The 22,339-nt window shown below is 49.5% G+C and overlaps 1 long non-coding RNA gene and 1 pseudogene across 1 annotated transcript in view; both read left to right on the forward strand.

The window, feature by feature from the left end:
- LOC123487487 overlaps nucleotides 1-2,540 on the forward strand; it is a 3,693-nt gene extending 1,153 nt beyond the window's left edge. Inside the window, exons 2-3 of the long non-coding RNA XR_006659787.1 lie at nucleotides 575-741; nucleotides 2,488-2,540. This is a non-coding gene — a long non-coding RNA (uncharacterized LOC123487487). The remainder of the gene's footprint in view (nucleotides 1-574; nucleotides 742-2,487) is intronic.
- A 187-nt stretch (nucleotides 2,541-2,727) lies between these two features.
- Nucleotides 2,728-22,339, forward strand: part of LOC121561628 — a 93,505-nt pseudogene continuing 73,893 nt past the window's right edge.

A 22,339-nucleotide genomic window follows, 5' to 3' on the forward strand; every position in this document is an offset into this window, starting at 1 on the left:
CGCTAAGCTCTGTGTTCTAACCGTCGCTAAGCTCTGTGTTCTAACCGTTGCTAAGCTCTGTGTTCTAACCGTTGCTAAGCTCTGTGTTCTAACCGTTGCTAAGCTCTGTGTTCTAACCGTTGCTAAGCTCTGTGTTCTAACCGTTGCTAAGCTCTGTGTTCTAACGTTGCGCTAAGCTCTGTGTTCTAACCGTTGCTAAGCTCTGTGTTCGAACCGTTGCTAAGCTCTGTGTTCTAACCGTTGCTAAGCTCTGTGTTCGAACCGTTGCTAAGCTCTGTGTTCTAACCGTCGCTAAGCTATGTTCTAACCGTCGCTAAGCTCTGTGTTCTAACCGTCGCTAAGCTCTGTGTTCTAACCGTCGCTAAGCTCTGTGTTCTAACCGTTGCTAAGCTCTGTGTTCTAACCGTTGCTAAGCTCTGTGTTCTAACCGTTGCTAAGCTCTGTGTTCTAACCGTTGCTAAGCTCTGTGTTCTAACCGTTGCTAAGCTCTGTGTTCTAACCGTTGCTAAGCTCTGTGTTCTAACCGTTGCTCTGTGTCGACGATGTCTGTGTGCCTGCACTGTACCCCCTGCAGCAGAGTGCGTACCAGGACACTCTGGAGTTTGGGATGGCCAGTAGAGACTGCTGTAAGATCTTCTGGAAAATCTGTGTGGAGCACCATGCCTTCTTCAGACTGATGGAGGAACCCAAGCCTCAACCCAAAGCTGTTCTCTTCACCAGGGGGTCCTCATTCAGGTTTAGGTAGGCTTGGGTGGAGCTTGGACATATTTACATGTTAGTCATTTTAGCTGATGCTGTTATCCAGAGCAACTTACAGGAGCAATTAGGGTTAAGTGCCTTGCTCAAGGGCACGTTGACAGTTTGTTCACCTAGTTGGCTAAGGGGATTCGAACCAGCGACCTTTCGTTTACTGGCCCAACGCTCTTAACCGCTATGCTTGTAGAGGTTTAGGTAGCCTGGGTGGGTGGAGCTTGGAGAGGTTTAGGTAGCCTGGGTGGGTGGAGCTTGTAGAGGTTTAGGTAGCCTGGGTGGGTGGAGCTTGTAGAGGTTTAGGTAGCCTGGGTGGGTGGAGCTTGTAGAGGTTTAGGTAGGCTGGGTGGGTGGAGCTTGTAGAGGTTTAGGTAGGCTGGGTGGGTGGAGCTTGTAGAGGTTTAGGTAGGCTGGGTGGGTGGAGCTTGTAGAGGTTTAGGTAGGCTGGGTGGGTGGAGCTTGTAGAGGTTTAGGTAGGGTGGGTGGGTGGAGCTTGTAGAGGTTTAGGTAGCCTGGGTGGGTGGAGCTTGTAGAGGTTTAGGTAGCCTGGGTGGGTGGAGCTTGTAGAGGTTTAGGTAGGCTGGGTGGGTGGAGCTTGTAGAGGTTTAGGTAGCCTGGGTGGGTGGAGCTTGTAGAGGTTTAGGTAGGGTGGCTGGGTGGGTGGCGCTTGTAGAGGTTTAGGTAGGGTGGGTGGGTGGAGCTTGTAGAGGTTTAGGTAGCCTGGGTGGGTGGAGCTTGTAGAGGTTTAGGTAGGGTGGGTGGGTGGAGCTTGTAGAGGTTTAGGTAGGGTGGGTGGGTGGAGCTTGTAGAGGTTTAGGTAGCCTGGGTGGGTGGAGCTTGTAGAGGTTTAGGTAGCCTGGGTGGGTGGAGCTTGTAGAGGTTTAGGTAGGGTGGGTGGAGCTTATAGAGGTTTAGGTAGGGTGGGTGGGTGGAGCTTGTAGAGGTTTAGGTAGTGTGGGTGGGTGGAGCTTGGAGAGGTTTAGGTAGCCTGGGTGGGTGGAGCTTGTAGAGGTTTAGGTAGGGTGGGTGGGTGGAGCTTAGAGGTTTAGGTAGGGGTGGGTGGAGCTTGTAGAGGTTTAGGTAGCCTGGGTGGGTGGAGCTTAGAGGTTTAGGTAGGGTGGGTGGAGCTTGTAGAGGTTTAGGTAGGGTGGGTGGAGCTTGTAGAGGTTTAGGAAGGGTGGGTGGGTGGAGCTTGTAGAGGAGGGGCCTGAGTGGGTGGAGCTTGTAGAGGTTTAGGTAGGGTGGGTGGGTGGAGCTTGGAGAGGTTTAGGTAGCCTGGGTGGGTGGAGCTTGTAGAGGTTTAGGTAGGGTGGGTGGGTGGAGCTTAGAGGTTTAGGTAGGGTGGGTGGAGCTTGTAGAGGTTTAGGTAGCCTGGGTGGGTGGAGCTTAGAGGTTTAGGTAGGGTGGGTGGAGCTTGTAGAGGTTTAGGTAGGGTGGGTGGAGCTTGTAGAGGTTTAGGTAGGGTGGGTGGGTGGAGCTTGTAGAGGAGGGGCCTGAGTGGGTGGAGCTTGTAGAGGTTTAGGTAGCCTGGGTGGGTGGAGCTTGTAGAGGTTTAGGTAGCCTGGGTGGGTGGAGCTTGTATATGCACATTAACCAGCAACAACAACAGATTGATACTGGACACAACAATCCAACCTTTCCTATTGTATCAGGGCCCTTCACTGTGCTGCTTCATAAGACCTCTGTGTTTCAACATGCTCCAACATGTTCTTTTTCTGTCTCTCTTTATATCTGCAGCGGTCGGACACAGAAGCAGGTTTTTGATTACGTCAAGGACTCAGAGTTCAAAAGGTCCCTTTTGAAAGGTGAGGCTTCACATTGTCTGGTCTGAATGTCAGCCTCTCTTCCCCCGAGGCTTGTTTGTGTCCCTTTGCCTCACCAGTTCCTAGACTGAGCCTCCCTCCTCTCCCCCATCAGGAAACACAGTAAGAAGGTGTCCACCTGCAGCCTGGCACCCCAGGATAGAAAGAGATCACAATGCAGAAAGAGGTCAGGATATCACTGTGACCTTTCTCTCTTGATTCAGAGGAGAAGGAATAGAGTTAGTCTGTGTACTTCTCTTTAACAAAGATATCGCAGAGTACCCCTTTAACTTCCCTCCCTCCCTCCCTCCCTCCCTCCCTCCCTCCCTCCCTCCCTCCCTCCCTCTCCCTCCCTCCTTCCTCCCTCCCTGCCTCCCTGCCTCCCTCCCTCCCTCCTTCCTTCCCTCCCCTCTCCCTCCCTCCCTCCCTCCCTCCCTCCCTCCCTCCTCCCTCCCTCCCTCCCTCCCTCCCTCTCCCCTCTCCCCTCCCTCCCTCCTCCCTCCCTCCCTCCCTCCCCTCCCCCCCCCCTCCCCCCCTCTCCCTCCCCTCCCCCCTCCCTCCCTCCCTCCCTCCCTCCCTCCCTCCCTCCTCCCTCCCTCCCTCCCTCCCTCCCTCTCCCTCCTCCCTCCTCCCTCCTCCCTCCCCCCTCCCTCCCTCCCTCCCTCTCCCCTCCCTCCCTCCCTCTCCCTCCCTCCCTCTTCCTCCCTCCCTCCTCCCTCCCCTCTCCAGAGTGTCTCAGTGGACCAGACAGACTCTCCTCTCAGGCTGACCCTCCAGGCCCCGGTGGCCGACCCTACAGTGAGCTCGGCCAGCCACACCAACGGCCAGCAGGCCCTACCCTCCAGCAGCAGCAGCCACCCAGAGCAGCAGATCCCAGGTCCAGCCTGGCAGCCAGCTGAAGGCAGCAGCTCTTCTATCCCCTACTTCCACTGTTCTGATATAGATAGTGAACATGAGGCCTAGGCCTGTTCCTACTAGTTATTATCTAAAGAAGGGCCTGGCTGTTCCTACCAGTTCCCTGATAAAGATGTCATCAATAAATGTCTTCAATAGTTAATAATTCTAACAAAATGCCATATCTGAAACAACCTGAAGTTTAGAGTTTAGAGAGCTCCAGGTCCTTGGTACTACTGATGTTACTGTTGGTGTGTTGATGAAGTTTAGAGAGATCCAGGTCCTTGGTACTACTGATGTTCCTGTTGGTGTGTTGATGAAGTTTAGAGAGCTCCAGGTCCTTGGTACTACTGATGTTACTGTTGGTGTGTTGATGAAGTTTAGAGCTCCAGGTCCTTGGTACTACTGATGTTCCTGTTGGTGTGTTGATGAAGTTTAGAGAGCTCCAGGTCCTTGGTACTACTGATGTTACTGTTGGTGTGTTGATGAAGTTTAGAGAGCTCCAGGTCCTTGGTACTACTGATGTTCCTGTTGGTGTGTTGATGAAGTTTAGAGAGCTCCAGGTCCTTGGTACTACTGATGTTCCTGTTGGTGTGGTGATGAAGTTTAGAGAGCTCCCAGGTCCTTGGTACTACTGATGTTCCTGTTGGTGTGTTGATGAAGTTTAGAGAGCTCCAGGTCCTTGGTACTACTGATGTTCCTGTTGGTGTGGTGATGAAGTTTAGAGAGCTCCAGGTCCTTGGTACTACTGATGTTCCTGTTGGTGTGTTGATGAAGTTTAGAGAGCTCCAGGTCCTTGGTACTACTGATGTTCCTGTTGGTGTGGTGATGAAGTTTAGAGAGCTCCAGGTCCTTGGTACTACTGATGTTACTGTTGGTGTGTTGATGAAGTTTAGAGAGCTCCAGGTCCTTGGTACTACTGATGTTACTGTTGGTGTGGTGATGAAGTTTAGAGAGCTCCAGGTCCTTGGTACTACTGATGTTCCTGTTGGTGTGTTGATGAAGTTTAGAGAGATCCAGGTCCTTGGTACTACTGATGTTACTGTTGGTGTGTTGATGAAGTTTAGAGAGCTCCAGGTCCTTGGTACTACTGATGTTACTGTTGGTGTGTTGATGAAGTTTAGAGAGCTCCAGGTCCTTGGTACTACTGATGTTCCTGTTGGTGTGTTGATGAAGTTTAGAGAGCTCCAGGTCCTTGGTACTACTGATGTTACTGTTGGTGTGTTGATGAAGTTTAGAGAGCTCCAGGTCCTTGGTACTACTGATGTTACTGTTGGTGTGTTGATGAAGTTTAGAGAGCTCCAGGTCCTTGGTACTACTGATGTTCCTGTTGGTGTGGTGATGAAGTTTAGAGAGCTCCAGGTCCTTGGTACTACTGATGTTCCTGTTGGTGTGTTGATGAAGTTTAGAGAGCTCCAGGTCCTTGGTACTACTGATGTTACTGTTGGTGTGTTGATGAAGTTTAGAGAGCTCCAGGTCCTTCGTACTACTGATGTTACTGTTGGTGTGTTGATGAAGTTTAGAGAGCTCCAGGTCCTTGGTACTACTGATGTTACTGTTGGTGTGGTGATGAAGTTTAGAGAGCTCCAGGTCCTTGGTACTACTGATGTTCCTGTTGGTGTGTTGATGAAGTTTAGAGAGCTCCAGGTCCTTGGTACTACTGATGTTACTGTTGGTGTGTTGATGAAGTTTAGAGAGCTCCAGGTCCTTGGTACTACTGATGTTACTGTTGGTGTGTTGATGAAGTTTAGAGAGCTCCAGGTCCTTGGTACTACTGATGTTACTGTTGGTGTGTTGATGAAGTTTAGAGAGCTCCAGGTCCTTGGTACTACTGATGTTCCTGTTGGTGTGTTGATGAAGTTTAGAGAGCTCCAGGTCCTTGGTACTACTGATGTTCCTGTTGGTGTGTTGATGAAGTTTAGAGAGCTCCAGGTCCTTGGTACTACTGATGTTACTGTTGGTGTGTTGATGAAGTTTAGAGAGCTCCAGGTCCTTGGTACTACTGATGTTCCTGTTGGTGTGGTGATGAAGTTTAGAGAGCTCCAGGTCCTTGGTACTACTGATGTTACTGTTGGTGTGTTGATGAAGTTTAGAGAGCTCCAGGTCCTTGGTACTACTGATGTTCCTGTTGGTGTGTTGATGAAGTTTAGAGAGCTCCAGGTCCTTGGTACTACTGATGTTACTGTTGGTGTGTTGATGAAGTTTAGAGAGCTCCAGGTCCTTGGTACTACTGATGTTCCTGTTGGTGTGTTGATGAAGTTTAGAGAGCTCCAGGTCCTTGGTACTACTGATGTTCCTGTTGGTGTGTTGATGAAGTTTAGAGAGCTCCAGGTCCTTGGTACTACTGATGTTACTGTTGGTGTGTTGATGAAGTTTAGAGAGATCCAGGTCCTTGGTACTACTGATGTTCCTGTTGGTGTGTTGATGAAGTTTAGAGAGCTCCAGGTCCTTGGTACTACTGATGTTCCTGTTGGTGTGGTGATGAAGTTTAGAGAGCTCCAGGTCCTTGGTACTACTGATGTTACTGTTGGTGTGTTGATGAAGTTTAGAGAGCTCCAGGTCCTTGGTACTACTGATGTTACTGTTGGTGTGTTGATGAAGTCTAGAGAGCTCCAGGTCCTTGGTACTACTGATGTTACTGTTGGTGTGTTGATGAAGTTTAGAGAGCTCCAGGTCCTTGGTACTACTGATGTTCCTGTTGGTGTGTTGATGAAGTTTAGAGAGCTCCAGGTCCTTGGTACTACTGATGTTACTGTTGGTGTGTTGATGAAGTTTAGAGAGCTCCAGGTCCTTGGTACTACTGATGTTCCTGTTGGTGTGTTGATGAAGTTTAGAGAGCTCCAGGTCCTTGGTACTACTGATGTTCCTGTTGGTGTGTTGATGAAGTTTAGAGAGCTCCAGGTCCTTGGTACTACTGATGTTCCTGTTGGTGTGTTGATGAAGTTTAGAGAGCTCCAGGTCCTTGGTACTACTGATGTTCCTGTTGGTGTGTTGATGAAGTTTAGAGAGCTCCAGGTCCTTGGTACTACTGATGTTCCTGTTGGTGTGTTGATGAAGTTTAGAGAACTCCAGGTCCTTGGTACTACTGATGTTCCTGTTGGTGTGTTGATGAAGTTTAGAGAGCTCCAGGTCCTTGGTACTACTGATGTTACTGTTGGTGTGATGAAGTTTAGAGAGCTCCAGGTCCTTGGTACTACTGATGTTACTGTTGGTGTGTTGATGAAGTTTAGAGAGCTCCAGGTCCTTGGTACTACTGATGTTCCTGTTGGTGTGTTGATGAAGTTTAGAGAGCTCCAGGTCCTTGGTACTACTGATGTTCCTGTTGGTGTGTTGATGAAGTTTAGAGAGCTCCAGGTCCTTGGTACTACTGATGTTACTGTTGGTGTGTTGATGAAGTTTAGAGAGCTCCAGGTCCTTGGTACTACTGATGTTACTGTTGGTGTGTTGATGAAGTTTAGAGAGCTCCAGGTCCTTGGTACTACTGATGTTCCTGTTGGTGTGTTGATGAAGTTTAGAGAGCTCCAGGTCCTTGGTACTACTGATGTTCCTGTTGGTGTGTTGATGAAGTTTAGAGAGCTCCAGGTCCTTGGTACTACTGATGTTACTGTTGGTGTGTTGATGAAGTTTAGAGAGCTCCAGGTCCTTGGTACTACTGATGTTCCTGTTGGTGTGTTGATGAAGTTTAGAGAGCTCCAGGTCCTTGGTACTACTGATGTTACTGTTGGTGTGTTGATGAAGTTTAGAGAGCTCCAGGTCCTTGGTACTACTGATGTTCCTGTTGGTGTGTTGATGAAGTTTAGAGAGCTCCAGGTCCTTGGTACTACTGATGTTACTGTTGGTGTGTTGATGAAGTTTAGAGAGCTCCAGGTCCTTGGTACTACTGATGTTACTGTTGGTGTGTTGATGAAGTTTAGAGAGATCCAGGTCCTTGGTACTACTGATGTTACTGTTGGTGTGTTGATGAAGTTTAGAGAGCTCCAGGTCCTTGGTACTACTGATGTTCCTGTTGGTGTGTTGATGAAGTTTAGAGAGCTCCAGGTCCTTGGTACTACTGATGTTACTGTTGGTGTGTTGATGAAGTTTAGAGAGCTCCAGGTCCTTGGTACTACTGATGTTACTGTTGGTGTGTTGATGAAGTTTAGAGAGCTCCAGGTCCTTGGTACTACTGATGTTACTGTTGGTGTGTTGATGAAGTTTAGAGAGCTCCAGGTCCTTGTTTCTGTTGGTGTGTTGATGAAGTTTAGAGAGCTCCAGGTCCTTGTTTCTGTTGGTTTGTTGATGCTGCCGTTGAAAGGTTTTGGAACGAGGGCTAGTTTTTGTTTGTTGCTTTCGTGGCTTTGTCTTGTTGTCTGGGGCCAAGTGCTTGTCCACAGTGACACTGTTTTAGAAGTGGCTGAGACAGACTGGCATGTTAGATGATGATGGCAGTGTGAGGTGTTAAAATCATTACTTTAACCAATCAGCCTTCTAAATCTAGATTACAATGATTTATATCGCAATAACTTTTCTATCGTGAGGGGGGCTTGTTTTTGATACGCACTTTAGACTTGTAGTTTGTTGACGAGTTCCATTTTAGTAAACCATTATACTGTATCATATAAACCAATACACTTACAGTTGGTGAAATACCAAACAGTAGTTTGGATTAGTCAGGATCCAGTCTGTCTGACCCCACCTTCCTCTTTGCTGTCTGCTTGGCTTGACTCCTGGCATGTAAACAAGATGGGACGTCTCATTGCTGTCTGCTTGGCTTGACTCCTGGCATGTAAACAAGATGGACGCCTCTTTGCTGTCTGCTTGGCTTGACTCCTGTAAACAAGATGGACGTCTCTTTGCTGTCTGCTTGGCTTGACTCCTGACATGTAAACAAGATGGATGTCTCATTGCTGTCTGCTTGGCTTGACTCCTGGCATGTAAACAAGATGGGACGTCTCATTGCTGTCTGCTTGGCTTGACTCCTGGCATGTAAACAAGATGAACGCCTCATTGCTGTCTGCTTGGCTTGACTCCTGTAAACAAGATGGACGTCTCTTTGCTGTCTGCTTGGCTTGACTCCTGTAAACAAGATGGACGTCTCATTGCTGTCTGCTTGGCTTGACTCCTGTAAACAAGATGGACGTCTCATTGCTGTCTGCTTGGCTTGACTCCTGGCATGTAAACAAGATGGACGCCTCATTGCTGTCTGCTTGGCTTGACTCCTGTAAACAAGATGGACATCTCATTGCTGTCTGCTTGGCTTGACTCCTGACATGTAAACAAGATGGACGTCTCATTGCTGTCTGCTTGGCTTGACTCCTGTAAACAAGATGGACGTCTCATTGCTGTCTGCTTGGCTTGACTCCTGGCATGTAAACAAGATGGACGTCTCATTGCTGTCTGCTTGGCTTGACTCCTGTAAACAAGATGGACGCCTCTTTGCTGTCTGCTTGGCTTGACTCCTGACATGTAAACAAGATGGACGCCTCTTTGCTGTCTGCTTGGCTTGACTCCTGGCATGTAAACAAGATGGGACGTCTCATTGCTGTCTGCTTGGCTTGACTCCTGTAAACAAGATGGACGCCTCTTTGCTGTCTGCTTGGCTTGACTCCTGACATGTAAACAAGATGGACGCCTCTTTGCTGTCTGCTTGGCTTGACTCCTGGCATGTAAACAAGATGGGACGTCTCATTGCTGTCTGCTTGGCTTGACTCCTGACATGTAAACAAGATGGGACGTCTCATTGCTGTCTGCTTGGCTTGACTCCTGACATGTAAACAAGATGGACGCCTCTTTGCTGTCTGCTTGGCTTGACTCCTGTAAACAAGATGGACATCTCATTGCTGTCTGCTTGGCTTGACTCCTGTAAACAAGATGGACGTCTCATTGCTGTCTGCTTGGCTTGACTCCTGTAAACAAGATGGACGTCTCATTGCTGTCTGCTTGGCTTGACTCCTGGCATGTAAACAAGATGGACGTCTCATTGCTGTCTGCTTGGCTTGACTCCTGTAAACAAGATGGACGTCTCATTGCTGTCTGCTTGGCTTGACTCCTGTAAACAAGATGGACGTCTCATTGCTGTCTGCTTGGCTTGACTCTGTAAACAAGATGGACGTCTCTTTGCTGTCTGCTTGGCTTGACTCCTGACATGTAAACAAGATGGATGTCTCATTGCTGTCTGCTTGGCTTGACTCCTGACATGTAAACAAGATGGATGTCTCATTGCTGTCTGCTTGGCTTGACTCCTGACATGTAAACAAGATGGATGTCTCATTGCTGTCTGCTTGGCTTGACTCCTGACATGTAAACAAGATGGATGTCTCATTGCTGTCTGCTTGGCTTGACTCCTGACATGTAAACAAGATGGACGTCTCATTGCTGTCTGCTTGGCTTGACTCCTGTAAACAAGATGGACGTCTCATTGCTGTCTGCTTGGCTTGACTCCTGGCATGTAAACAAGATGGATGTCTCATTGCTGTCTGCTTGGCTTGACTCCTGTAAACAAGATGGACATCTCATTGCTGTCTGCTTGGCTTGACTCCTGACATGTAAACAAGATGGACGTCTCATTGCTGTCTGCTTGGCTTGACTCCTGGCATGTAAACAAGATGGACGTCTCATTGCTGTCTGCTTGGCTTGACTCCTGTAAACAAGATGGACATCTCATTGCTGTCTGCTTGGCTTGACTCCTGACATGTAAACAAGATGGATGTCTCATTGCTGTCTGCTTGGCTTGACTCCTGACATGTAAACAAGATGGACGTCTCATTGCTGTCTGCTTGGCTTGACTCCTGGCATGTAAACAAGATGATTACATTCTCTGACAAAACATATTTTGCTTTAAAAACATTGGAACGAAATCAGACTATTTTCAAAGCCTCTATGCTTTTGAATGGTGTTTTTCTGCCTTCACTGTTTTGCATAAAGAAATCTGACTATATTCAGTGTGATACTTTCCTCTGCTTCTCTTCCTCTGAAAGTATGTTGATCAGTTTCTGTTCCAGTGTTGTCCTTCTCTACTGGCTGTTTCCTCTGTCTCTCTCTACTGTGTTCCACTGTTCTGCCTGTCACTCACGGTGCACTAGTTAAAGACAGGAGTTGAACTAACTCCTGTACTGAAGTGAATGTATACCTGGGTCTACCTGGGCATACCTGGGTCGTCTCTGTGATGCAGTGGTCTGGTGAGATTGAAACCGAGCTAGGTGGGTTTGACTGGTGTGTGTTGAGAGGTGCAGGAGATCAAGAGTCTCCACACACTCAGGATGAATGGGTTAGGGTTAGGGTTAGATAAAGGGTAGTACTGAAATCACAAGGAGTCTCCACACACTCAGGATGAATGGGTTAGGGTTAGGGTTAGATAAAGGGTAGTACTGACATCACAAGGAGTCTCCACACACTCAGGATGAATGGGTTAGATTTAGGGTTAGATAAAGGGTAGTACTGAAATCACAAGGAGTCTCCACACACTCAGGATGAATGGGTTAGGGGTTAGATAAAGGGTAGTACTGAAATCACAAGGAGTCTCCACACACTCAGGATGAATGGGTTAGGGTTAGATAAAGGGTAGTACTGACATCACAAGGAGTCTCCACACACTCAGGATGAATAGGGTTAGGGTTAGATAAAGGGTAGTACTGAAATCACAAGGAGTCTCCACACACTCAGGATGAATGGGTTAGGGTTAGATAAAGGCTAGTACTGACATCACAAGGAGTCTCCCACACACTCAGGATGAATGGGTTAGGTTAGATAAAGGGTAGTACTGACATCACAAGGAGTCTCCACACACTCAGGATGAATGGGTTAGGGTTAGGGTTAGATAAAGGGTAGTACTGACATCACAAGGAGTCTCCACACACTCAGGATGAATGGGTTAGGGGTTAGGGTTAGATAAAGGGGTAGTACTGACATCACAAGGAGTCTCCCACACACTCAGGATGAATGGGTTAGGGTTAGGGTTAGATAAAGGGGTAGTACTGACATCACAAGGAGTCTCCACACACTCAGGATGAATGGGTTAGGGTTAGGGTTAGATAAAGGGTAGTACTGACATCACAAGGAGTCTCCACACACTCAGGATGAATGGGTTAGGGTTAGGGTTAGATAAAGGGTAGTACTGACATCACAAGGAGTCTCCACACACTCAGGATGAATGGGTTAGGGTTAGGGTTAGATAAAGGGTAGTACTGACATCACAAGGAGTCCCCACACACTCAGGATGAATGGGTTAGGGTTAGATAAAGGGTAGTACTGACATCACAAGGAGTCCCCACACACTCAGGATGAATGGGTTAGGGGTTAGATAAAGGTAGTACTGACATCACAAGGAGTCTCCACACACTCAGGATGAATGGGTTAGGGTTAGGGTTAGATAAAGGGTAGTACTGAAATCACAAGGAGTCTCCACACACTCAGGATGAATGGGTTAGGGTTAGATAAAGGGTAGTACTGACATCACAAGGAGTCTCCACACACTCAGGATGAATGGGTTAGGGTTAGATAAAGGGTAGTACTGACATCACAAGGAGTCTCCACACACTCAGGATGAATGGGTTAGGGTTAGATAAAGGGTAGTACTGACATCACAAGGAGTCTCCACACACTCAGGATGAATGGGTTAGGGTTAGATAAAGGGTAGTACTGAAATCACAAGGAGTCTCCACACACTCAGGATGAATGGGTTAGGGTTAGATAAAGGGTAGTACTGACATCACAAGGAGTCTCCACACACTCAGGATGAATGGGTTAGGGTTAGGGTTAGATAAAGGGTAGTACTGACATCACAAGGAGTCTCCACACACTCAGGATGAATGGGTTAGGGTTAGGGTTAGATAAAGGGTAGTACTGACATCACAAGGAGTCTCCACACACTCAGGATGAATGGGTTAGGGTTAGGGTTAGATAAAGGGTAGTACTGACATCACAAGGAGTCCCCACACACTCAGGATGAATGGGTTAGGGTTAGATAAAGGGTAGTACTGACATCACAAGGAGTCCCCACACACTCAGGATGAATGGGTTAGGGTTAGATAAAGGGTAGTACTGACATCACAAGGAGTCTCCACACACTCAGGATGAATGGGTTAGGGGTTAGGGTTAGATAAAGGGTAGTACTGAAATCACAAGGAGTCTCCACACACTCAGGATGAATGGGTTAGGGGTTGGATAAAGGGTAGTACTGACATCACAAGGAGTCTCCACACACTCAGGATGAATGGGTTAGGGGTTAGATAAAGGGTAGTACTGACATCACAAGGAGTCTCCACACACTCAGGATGAATGGGTTAGGGGTTAGGGTTAGATAAAGGGTAGTACTGAAATCACAAGGAGTCTCTACACACTCAGGATGAATGGGTTAGGGTTAGATAAAGGGTAGTACTGACATCACAAGGAGTCTCACACACTCAGGATGAATGGGTTAGGGTTAGATAAGGGTAGTACTGACATCAACAAGGAGTCTCCACACACTCAGGATGAATGGGTTAGGGTTAGGGTTAGATAAAGGGTAGTACTGACATCACAAGGAGTCTCCACACACTCAGGATGAATGGGTTAGGGTTAGGGTTAGATAAAGGGTAGTACTGACATCACAAGGAGTCTCCACACACTCAGGATGAATGGGTTAGGGTTAGATAAAGGGTAGTACTGACATCACAAGGAGTCTCCACACACTCAGGATGAATGGGTTAGGGTTAGATAAAGGGTAGTACTGACATCACAAGGAGTCTCCACACACTCAGGATGAATGGGTTAGGGTTAGATAAAGGGTAGTACTGACATCACAAGGAGTCTCCACACACTCAGGATGAATGGGTTAGGGTTAGATAAAGGGTAGTACTGACATCACAAGGAGTCTCCACACACTCAGGACGAATGCACAATTTTCTATTTATTTTGGCTGAGCCTTCGGTCGTCAGATCATCAGAGCACAGAAACACAATGCCAGAGGTCGTGTATAGAGAGGAAGAAAGACTGAATGAAACAGAACTGAGACATTGTCAGGCGTCAGTGTGTAGCGGACGGAGTCAGGCGCAGGACCCAGAGCTAGTAGACAACGTACTTTACTCGTAAATATAAATGAACATAATCTCCACGCAGGGAGGACAAATCCCGCCAGTCGATAACACCAAACATAGAACAAACAGGCACACAACACAGTGGGAGCCAGAGGGTTAAATAGGGAACAAATCATGGACATAATGGGAACCAGGTGTGTACAATGAAGACAAAACAAGTAGAACACAGAAACATCGATCGGTGGCAGCTAGTACTCCGGTGACGACGAATGCCGAAGCCTGCCCGAGCAAGGAGGAGGGGCAGCCTCGGCTGAATCCGTGACAGTACTCAGCTGACCACTGCAGTCGCACCGGTCTGGGTTAGCGCACCTAACCCTAACCCTAACCCCTTCAGCAAGGAGGTAATGGGAGCCGCTACCTGACCAAAGCCCCGGATAAACCTCCGGTAGTAGTTGGCAAACCTTAAGAATCGCTGCACCTCCTTAACCGTGGTTGGAGTCGGCCAATTACGCACGGCCGAAATGCGGTCATTCTCCATCTCCACCCCTGACGCGGACAGGTGGTACCCTAGGAAGGAGATGGACTGTTGAAAGAACAGACATTTCTCCGCCTTGACGTACAGGTCATGTTCCAACAGTCGTCCAAGCACTTTACGCACCAGGGACACATGCTCGGCTCGTGTAGCGGAGTATATGAGAATGTCATCTATATACACCACTACACCCTGTCCGTCCAGGTCCCTGAAAATCTCATCAACAAAGGATTGGAAGACTGATGGAGCATTCATCAACCCGTACGGCATGACGAGGTACTCATAGTGCCCAGAGGTGGTACTGAATGCCGTCTCCCACTCGTCCCCCTCCCGGATACGCACCAGGTTGTACGCGCTCCTGAGATCCAATTTGGTGAAGAAGCGTGCCCCGTGCAATGACTCCGTCACACTAGCAATGAGAGGTAGTGGATAACTGTACTTAACAGTGATCTGATTGAGACCACGGTAGTCAATGCACGGGCGTAAACCTCCATCCTTCTTCTTCACAAAAAATTAACTCGAGGAGGCAGGGGAAGTGGAAGGCCGAATGTATCCCTGTCCCAGAGATTCAGAGACATATGTTTCCATAGCCGCCGTCTCTTCCTGTGACAGAGGATACACGTGACTCCTGGGAAGTGCAGCGCCTACCTGGAGATTTATCGCACAATCCCCCTGTCGATGGAGTGGTAATTGAGTCGCCTTCTTTTTACAGAAGGCGAGAGCCAAATCGGCATATTCGGGGGGAATGTGCATAGTGGAGACCTGGTTTGGACTTTCCACCGTAGTTGCCCCTATGGAAACACCTACACACCTCCCTGTGCAATGACGTGACCATCCCTTGAGAGCCCTCTGTTGCCATGAAATCGTGGGGTCATGAAAGGTTAACCAGGGAAGCCCCAACACCACTGGGAATGCAGGAGAATCGATCAGAAAGAGACTAATTCTCTCCTCATGACCCTCCTGCGTTTTCATCCAGAGTGGAGCTGTGACCTCCCTAATCAGGCCTGACCCTAAAGGGCGACTATTTAAGGCGTGTACAGGGAAGGGCACAACAACTGGAACAATAGGAATCCCTAATCTACGGGGAAACATACGATCAATAAAGTTCCCAGCTGCGCCTGAATCTACGAGCACCTTATGCTGGGAATGCGGGGAAAACTCAGGAAATTCGATGTCAATACACATGTGCGCAACAGGGAGCTCTGGGTGAGTCGGGTGCCTACTCACCTGGGATGGTCTACCAGTGCTCTGCCTGCTGCCTCGACTCCCTGAAGACCCTCCCCAGCACCGACCAGCAGCGTGTCCTCTGCGGCCACAGTTGGTACCGGAGACGGCCCTCCTTCCGGTCTCCCTGAGAGCAGCACCTCCGAGCTCCATCGGTGTAGGGTCGGAGGTGCTGGAGGATGGAATGGACGGACCCCGATCCGGACATCCGCGGGTGGCCAACAGGTTATCCAGCCGTATAGATAAATTCACCAGCTGGTCCAGGTTAAGGGTGGTGTCCCTGCAGGCCAGCTCCCGACGAACGTCCTCCCGTAGGCTGCATCGGTAGTGGTCATTCAGGGCCCTCTCATTCCATCCCGCGCTGGCTGCCAGGGTCCTGAAGTCCTGAGCGCTCCTCATCCCCTGTCTGAGGTGGAACAGACGTTCCCCCGCCGCTCTCCCCTCCGGTGGATGACCGAATACCGCCCGGAAGCGGCGGGTGAAATCTTCATAGCGCACCGACGCCGCGTCTATTCCTCCCCACTCGGCGTTGGCCCACTCGAGCGCTCTCCCCGACAGACAGGAGATGAGGGCGGAAACGCTCTCGTATCCCGAGGGAGCCGGGTGGATGGTCGCCAGGTAGAGCTCTACCTGGAGCAGGAAACCCTGGCACCCGGCAGCTGGACCGTCATATGCCCTCGGGAGCGAGAGCCGAATCCCACTGGACCCAGGTGACGAAGGGGTGGACAGCGGTGTGGGTGGTTGTGTAGTTGGAGGAGGTGTAGGGAAAACCCCTCTCTCCCATCGCTCCATGTTGTTCAACGCGCCATCCATGGCTGTGCCGAGAGTCTGTATCATGGTCGCTTGCTGCTGGACGCGTTCCTCCACTGATCCGGAAGGAATGAAAGTACCTGCTGACTCCATTTGTGGTGCGTGTTTCTGTCAGGCGTCAGTGTGTAGCGGTAGGACGGAGTCAGGCGTCAGGGTGTAGCGGACGGAGTCAGGCGCAGGACACTGAACTAGTAGACAACGTACTTTACTCGTAAATATAAATGAACATAAACTCCACGCAGGGAGGACCATTCCTCCTTGCCTTGTTCAGAGGGAGTCACCAGACGTGGATTGTCTCCAGGGATAACAACAGTTCAATAGACCATCAGTGTAGTAGCTCCTATCTCTACCATCAGTGTAGTAGCTCCTATCTCTACCATCAGTGTAGTAGCTCCTATCTCTACCATCAGTGTAGTAGCTCCTATCTCTACCATCAGTGTAGTAGCTCCTATCTCTACCATCAGTGTAGTAGCTCCTATCTCTACCATCAGTGTAGTAGCTCCTATCTCTACCATCAGTGTAGTAGCTCCTATCTCTACCATCAGTGTAGTAGCTCCTATCTCTACCATCAGTGTAGTAGCTCCTATCTCTACCATCAGTGTAGTAGCTCCTATCTTCATCAGTGTAGTAGCTCCTATCTCTACCATCAGTGTAGTAGCTCCTATCCCTACCATCAGTGTAGTAGCTCCTATCCCTACCATCAGTGTAGTAGCTCCTATCCCTACCATCAGTGTAGTAGCTCCTATCCCTACCATCAGTGTAGTAGCTCCTATCTCTACCATCAGTGTAGTAGCTCCTATCTCTACCATCAGTGTAGTAGCTCCTATCTCTACCATCAGTGTAGTAGCTCCTATCTCTACCATCAGTGTAGTAGCTCCTATCTCTACCATCAGTGTAGTAGCTCCTATCTCTACCATCAGTGTAGTAGCTCCTATCTCTACCATCAGTGTAGTAGCTCCTATCTCTACCATCAGTGTAGTAGCTCCTATCTCTACCATTGAACACGACTCCACACTTTACATTGAACCTTTTCAACCTTTATTTCCTCTTAAGATTGTTCTTTACTTGAATTTTATTGCAATTTTGGCTGCGTGATGATAATGTTTGTCCGGACTGAAAAGCTTCAGTCAGACGTAATGGCAGTACACTTCAAGTGAGGAGTGTTTTGATAGGTTGAATGCAGCTCTGACTCGCTCCTGTCCCCTCCTTTCCTCCAGGTGTGGTCTCAGGCAGCTCTGGTCCCTCTGACTGCCCCTTGGCCAGCCCTCCAGTGGTGGTCTCTGACTGCCCCTTGGCCAGCCCTCCAGTGGTGGTGAACGGGCAGAAAGACTTTCCCCCTCGGCCCGGGTCAGAGCCCCAACGGACACCAGCCCTCGCCCATCAACGCCATTCCTTCCCCCTCACATTCCCCCTGCTCACCGACGCTGGCTACGTCCGTACTGATGACGGGACGAGATTCGGAGGAAGGTTTGTCTTTCAGGGAGAGAGGGAGGGTGGGGGGAGGGAGGAGAGGGAGGGGGGGGGGAGGGAGGGAGGGTGGGGAGGGAGAGGGAGGAGGTCGAGGAGGGTGGGGGAGAGGGAGGGGGAGCGTGGGGGAGGGAGGGTCGAGGAGGTGGGAGAGTGGAGGAGGGAGGTGGGAGAGGGAGGGAGGGAGGAGGGGGTGGAGAGGGAGGGAGGGAGGGAGGGAGGGAGAGGGAGGGAGGAGGGAGGGAGGGAGAGGGAGGGAGGGTGGGCATCTAAGATACAGGACATGTCCCCATACTCTTGAGAGAGCGATGCAGTCTAGAGGACAGAGGACAGTACTGCTCTACTTTGTTAGTCTAGGAGCCTCCAGAGGACAGTACTGCTCTACTTTGTTAGTCTAGGAGCCTCCAGAGGACAGTACTGCTCTACTTTGTTAGTCTAGGAGCCTCAGAGGAAGTACTGCTCTACTTTGTTAGTCTAGGAGCCTCCAGAGGACAGTACTGCTCTACTTTGTTAGTCTAGGAGCCCCCAGAGGACAGTACTGCTCTACTTTGTTAGTCTAGGAGCCTCCAGAGGACAGTACTGCTCTACTTTGTTAGTCTAGGAGCCTCCAGAGGACATTACTGCTCTACTTTGTTAGTCTAGGAGCCTCCAGAGGACAGTACTGCTCTACTTTGTTAGTCTAGGAGCCTCCAGAGGACAGTACTGCTCTACTTTGTTAGTCTAGGAGCCCCCAGAGGACAGTACTGCTCTACTTGGTTAGGGGGTATCTAGGAGCCCCCAGAGGACAGTACTGCTCTACTTTGTTAGTCTAGGAGCCTCCAGAGGACAGTACTGCTCTACTTTGTTAGTCTAGGAGCCTCCAGAGGACAGTACTGCTCTACTTTGTTAGTCTAGGAGCCTCCAGAGGACAGTACTGCTCTACTTTGTTAGTCTAGGAGCCCCCAGAGGACAGTACTGCTCTACTTTGTTAGTCTAGGAGCCCCCAGAGGACAGTACTGCTCTACTTTGTTAGTCTAGGAGCCCCCCAGAGGACAGTACTGCTCTACTTTGTTAGTCTAGGAGCCCCCAGAGGACAGTACTGCTCTACTTTGTTAGTCTAGGAGCCCCCAGAGGACAGTACTGCTCTACTTTGTTAGTCTAGGAGCCCCCAGAGGACAGTACTGCTCTACTTTGTTGGTCTAGGAGCCCCAGAGGACAGTACTGCTCTACTTTGTTAGTCTAGGAGCCCCCAGAGGACAGTACTGCTCTACTTTGTTAGTCTAGGAGCCCCCAGAGGACAGTACTGCTCTACTTTGTTAGTCTAGGAGCCCCCCAGAGGACAGTACTGCTCTACTTTGTTAGTCTAGGGAGCCCCCAGAGGACAGTACTGCTCTACTTTGTTAGTCTAGGAGCCCCCAGAGGACAGTACTGCTCTACTTGGTTAGTCTAGGAGCCCCCAGAGGACAGTACTGCTCTACTTTGTTAGTCTAGGAGCCCCCAGAGGACAGTACTGCTCTACTTTGTTAGTCTAGGAGCCCCCAGAGGACAGTAGTCAGTCACATTATGCCCAGAAGCCCCAGACCAGATTACACAACCTAAATACCACCCTATCAATCAATCAATCAATCAATTTTATTTTATATAGCCCTACATCAGCTAATATCTCGAAGTGCTATACAGAAACCCAGCCTAAAACCCCAAACAGCTAGTAATGCAGGTGTAGAAGCACGGTGGCTAGGAAAAACTCCCTAGAAAGGCGAAAACCTAGGAAGAAACCTAGAGAGGAACCAGGCTATGAGGGGGTGGCCAGTCCTCTTCTGGCTGTGGGGTGAAGATTATAACAGAACCATGCCAAGATGTTCAAAAATGTTCATAAGTGACAAGCATGGTCAAATAATAATCAGGAATAAATCTCAGTTGGCTTTTCAGCCGATCATTAAGAGTTGAAAACAGCAGGTCTGGGACAGGTAGGGGTTCCATAACCGCAGGCAGAACAGTTGAAACTGGAATAGCAGCAAGGCCAGGCGGACTGGGGACAGCAAGGAGTCACCACGGCCGGTAGTCCCGACGTATGGTCCTAGGGCTCAGGTCTCTCAGTTGGCTTTTCATAGTATATATATAATATATATATATATATATATACTAACCCTATATGGACCACAGAGCAGTGGTATCCCTCTTTACCAGGCTGGGGATAGTCTGTAAGGAGCAGTGGCAGCTGAAGCTGGGTGGGCAGAACAGGCTGGCAGAAATAAGCTCAACCTTGTCTGGAAATGTCCTCTTCTGGAAGTAAAGCTGCCAGTAGACCATACAACCAGGGGTCTAGTGCTGCCGGAGAGAGGGGGATCGGCAGTAGACCATACAACCAGGGGTCTAGTGCTGCCGGAGAGAGGGGGATCGGCAGTAATAATAATAATAATAATATGCCATTTAGCAGACGCTTTTATCCAAAGCGACTTACAGTCATGCGTGCATACATTTTTTTGTGTATGGGTGGTCCCAGGGATCGAACCCACTACCTTGGCGTTATAAGCGCCGTGCTCTACCAGCTGAGCTACAGAGGACCACAGTAGACCATACAACCAGGGGTCTAGTGCTGCCGGAGAGAGGGGGGTCGGCACTAGACCATACAACCAGGGGTCTAGTAATAGCATATCATAGTAGGCATATAACTGTCACACCAAAAACACCTCATTTCTAAGGAGATTTTACGACGGTTAGCTGAAGCGGGATATATGCTTGGATTGAAAGAAAATACAAGAAAGGCTAATATGTTGTTTACACCATCTTGGTGTTTGAGGGTATTAATGTTGCGTTGGACTCTTGCTCTCTCTAACATTTTCTCTCTCTTTCTTCCAGAAGTTCCCGACTGACAAGGCCTACTTCATCGCCAAGGAGCTTCTCACCACAGAGAGAACCTTCCAGAAGGACCTGGCGGTTATTACCGTGGTAAGACTAGTTATAACCATAGTAAGACTAGTTATAACCATAGTAAGACTAGTTATAACCGTGGTAAGACTAGTTATAATGTGGTAAGACTAGTTATAACCGTGGTAAGACTAGTTATAATGTGGTAAGACTAGTTATAACCATAGTAAGACTAGTTATAACCGTAGTAAAAATAGTTATAACCGTGGTAAGACTAGTAGACCCCCAGCTACACTACCTATACAGCTGGTGTCCTGTAGACCCCCCAGCTACACTACCTATACAGCTGGTGTCCTGTAGACCCCCCAGCTACACTACCTATACAGCTGGTGTCCTGTAGAACCCCCAGCTACACTACCTATACAGCTGGTGTCCTGTAGACCCCCCAGCTACACTACCTATACAGCTGGTGTCCTGTAGACCCCCCAGCTACACTACCTATACAGCTGGTGTCCTGTAGACCCCCCAGCTACACTACCTATACAGCTGGTGTCCTGTAGACCCCCCAGCTACACTACCTATACAGCTGGTGTCCTGAACACCCCCAGCTACACTACCTATACAGCTGGTGTCCTGTAGACCCCCAGCTACACTACCTATACAGCTGGTGTCCTGTAGACCCCCAGCTACACTACCTATACAGCTGGTGTCCTGTAGACCCCCCAGCTACACTACCTATACAGCTGGTGTCCTGTAGACCCCCAGCTACACTACCTATACAGCTGGTGTCCTGTAGACCCCCAGCTACACTACCTATACAGCTGGTGTCCTGTAGACCCCCCAGCTACACTACCTATACAGCTGGTGTCCTGTAGACCCCCAGCTACACTACCTATACAGCTGGTGTCCTGTAGACCCCAGCTACACTACCTAGACAGCTGGTGTCCTGTAGACCCCCCAGCTACACTACCTATACAGCTGGTGTCCTGTAGACCCCAGCTACACTACCTATACAGCTGGTGTCCTGTAGACCCCCCAGCTACACTACCTATACAGCTGGTGTCCTGTAGACCCCCCCAGCTACACTACCTATACAGCTGGTGTCCTGTAGAACCCCCCAGCTGCACTACCTATACAGCTGGTGTCCTGTAGACCCCCCCAGCTACACTACCTATACAGCTGGTGTCCTGTAGACCCCCAGCTACACTACCTATACAGCTGGTGTCCTGTAGACCCCCCCCAGCTACACTACCTATACAGCTGGTGTCCTGTAGACCCCCCCAGCTACACTACCTATACAGCTGGTGTCCTGTAGACCCCCAGCTACACTACCTATACAGCTGGTGTCCTGTAGACCCCCCAGCTACACTACCTATACAGCTGGTGTCCTGTAGACCCCCCAGCAACACTACCTATACAGCTGGTGTCCTGCAGACCCCCCAGCTACACTACCTATACAGCTGGTGTCCTGTAGACCCCCCAGCTACACTACCTATACAGCTGGTGTCCTGTAGACCCCCAGCTACACTACCTATACAGCTGGTGTCCTGTAGACCCCCCAGCTACACTACCTATACAGCTGGTGTCCTGTAGACCCCCAGCTACACTACCTATACAGCTGGTGTCCTGTAGACCCCCCAGCTACACTACCTATACAGCTGGTGTCCTGCAGACCCCCCAGCTACACTACCTATACAGCTGGTGTCCTGTAGACCCCCCAGCTACACTACCTATACAGCTGGTGTCCTGTAGACCCCCCCAGCTACACTACCTATACAGCTGGTGTCCTGTAGAACCCCCCCAGCTACACTACCTATACAGCTGGTGTCCTGTAGACCCCCCCAGCTGCACTACCTGTGCAGCTGGTGTCCTGTAGACCCCCCAGCTACACTACCTATACAGCTGGTGTCCTGTAGACCCCCAGCTACACTACCTATACAGCTGGTGTCCTGTAGACCCCCCAGCTACACTACCTATACAGCTGGTGTCCTGTAGACCCCCCAGCTACACTACCTATACAG

This window comes from Coregonus clupeaformis, unplaced genomic scaffold, assembly GCF_020615455.1.
Source record: "Coregonus clupeaformis isolate EN_2021a unplaced genomic scaffold, ASM2061545v1 scaf1725, whole genome shotgun sequence".
In the NCBI taxonomy this organism is placed as follows: domain Eukaryota; kingdom Metazoa; phylum Chordata; class Actinopteri; order Salmoniformes; family Salmonidae; genus Coregonus; species Coregonus clupeaformis.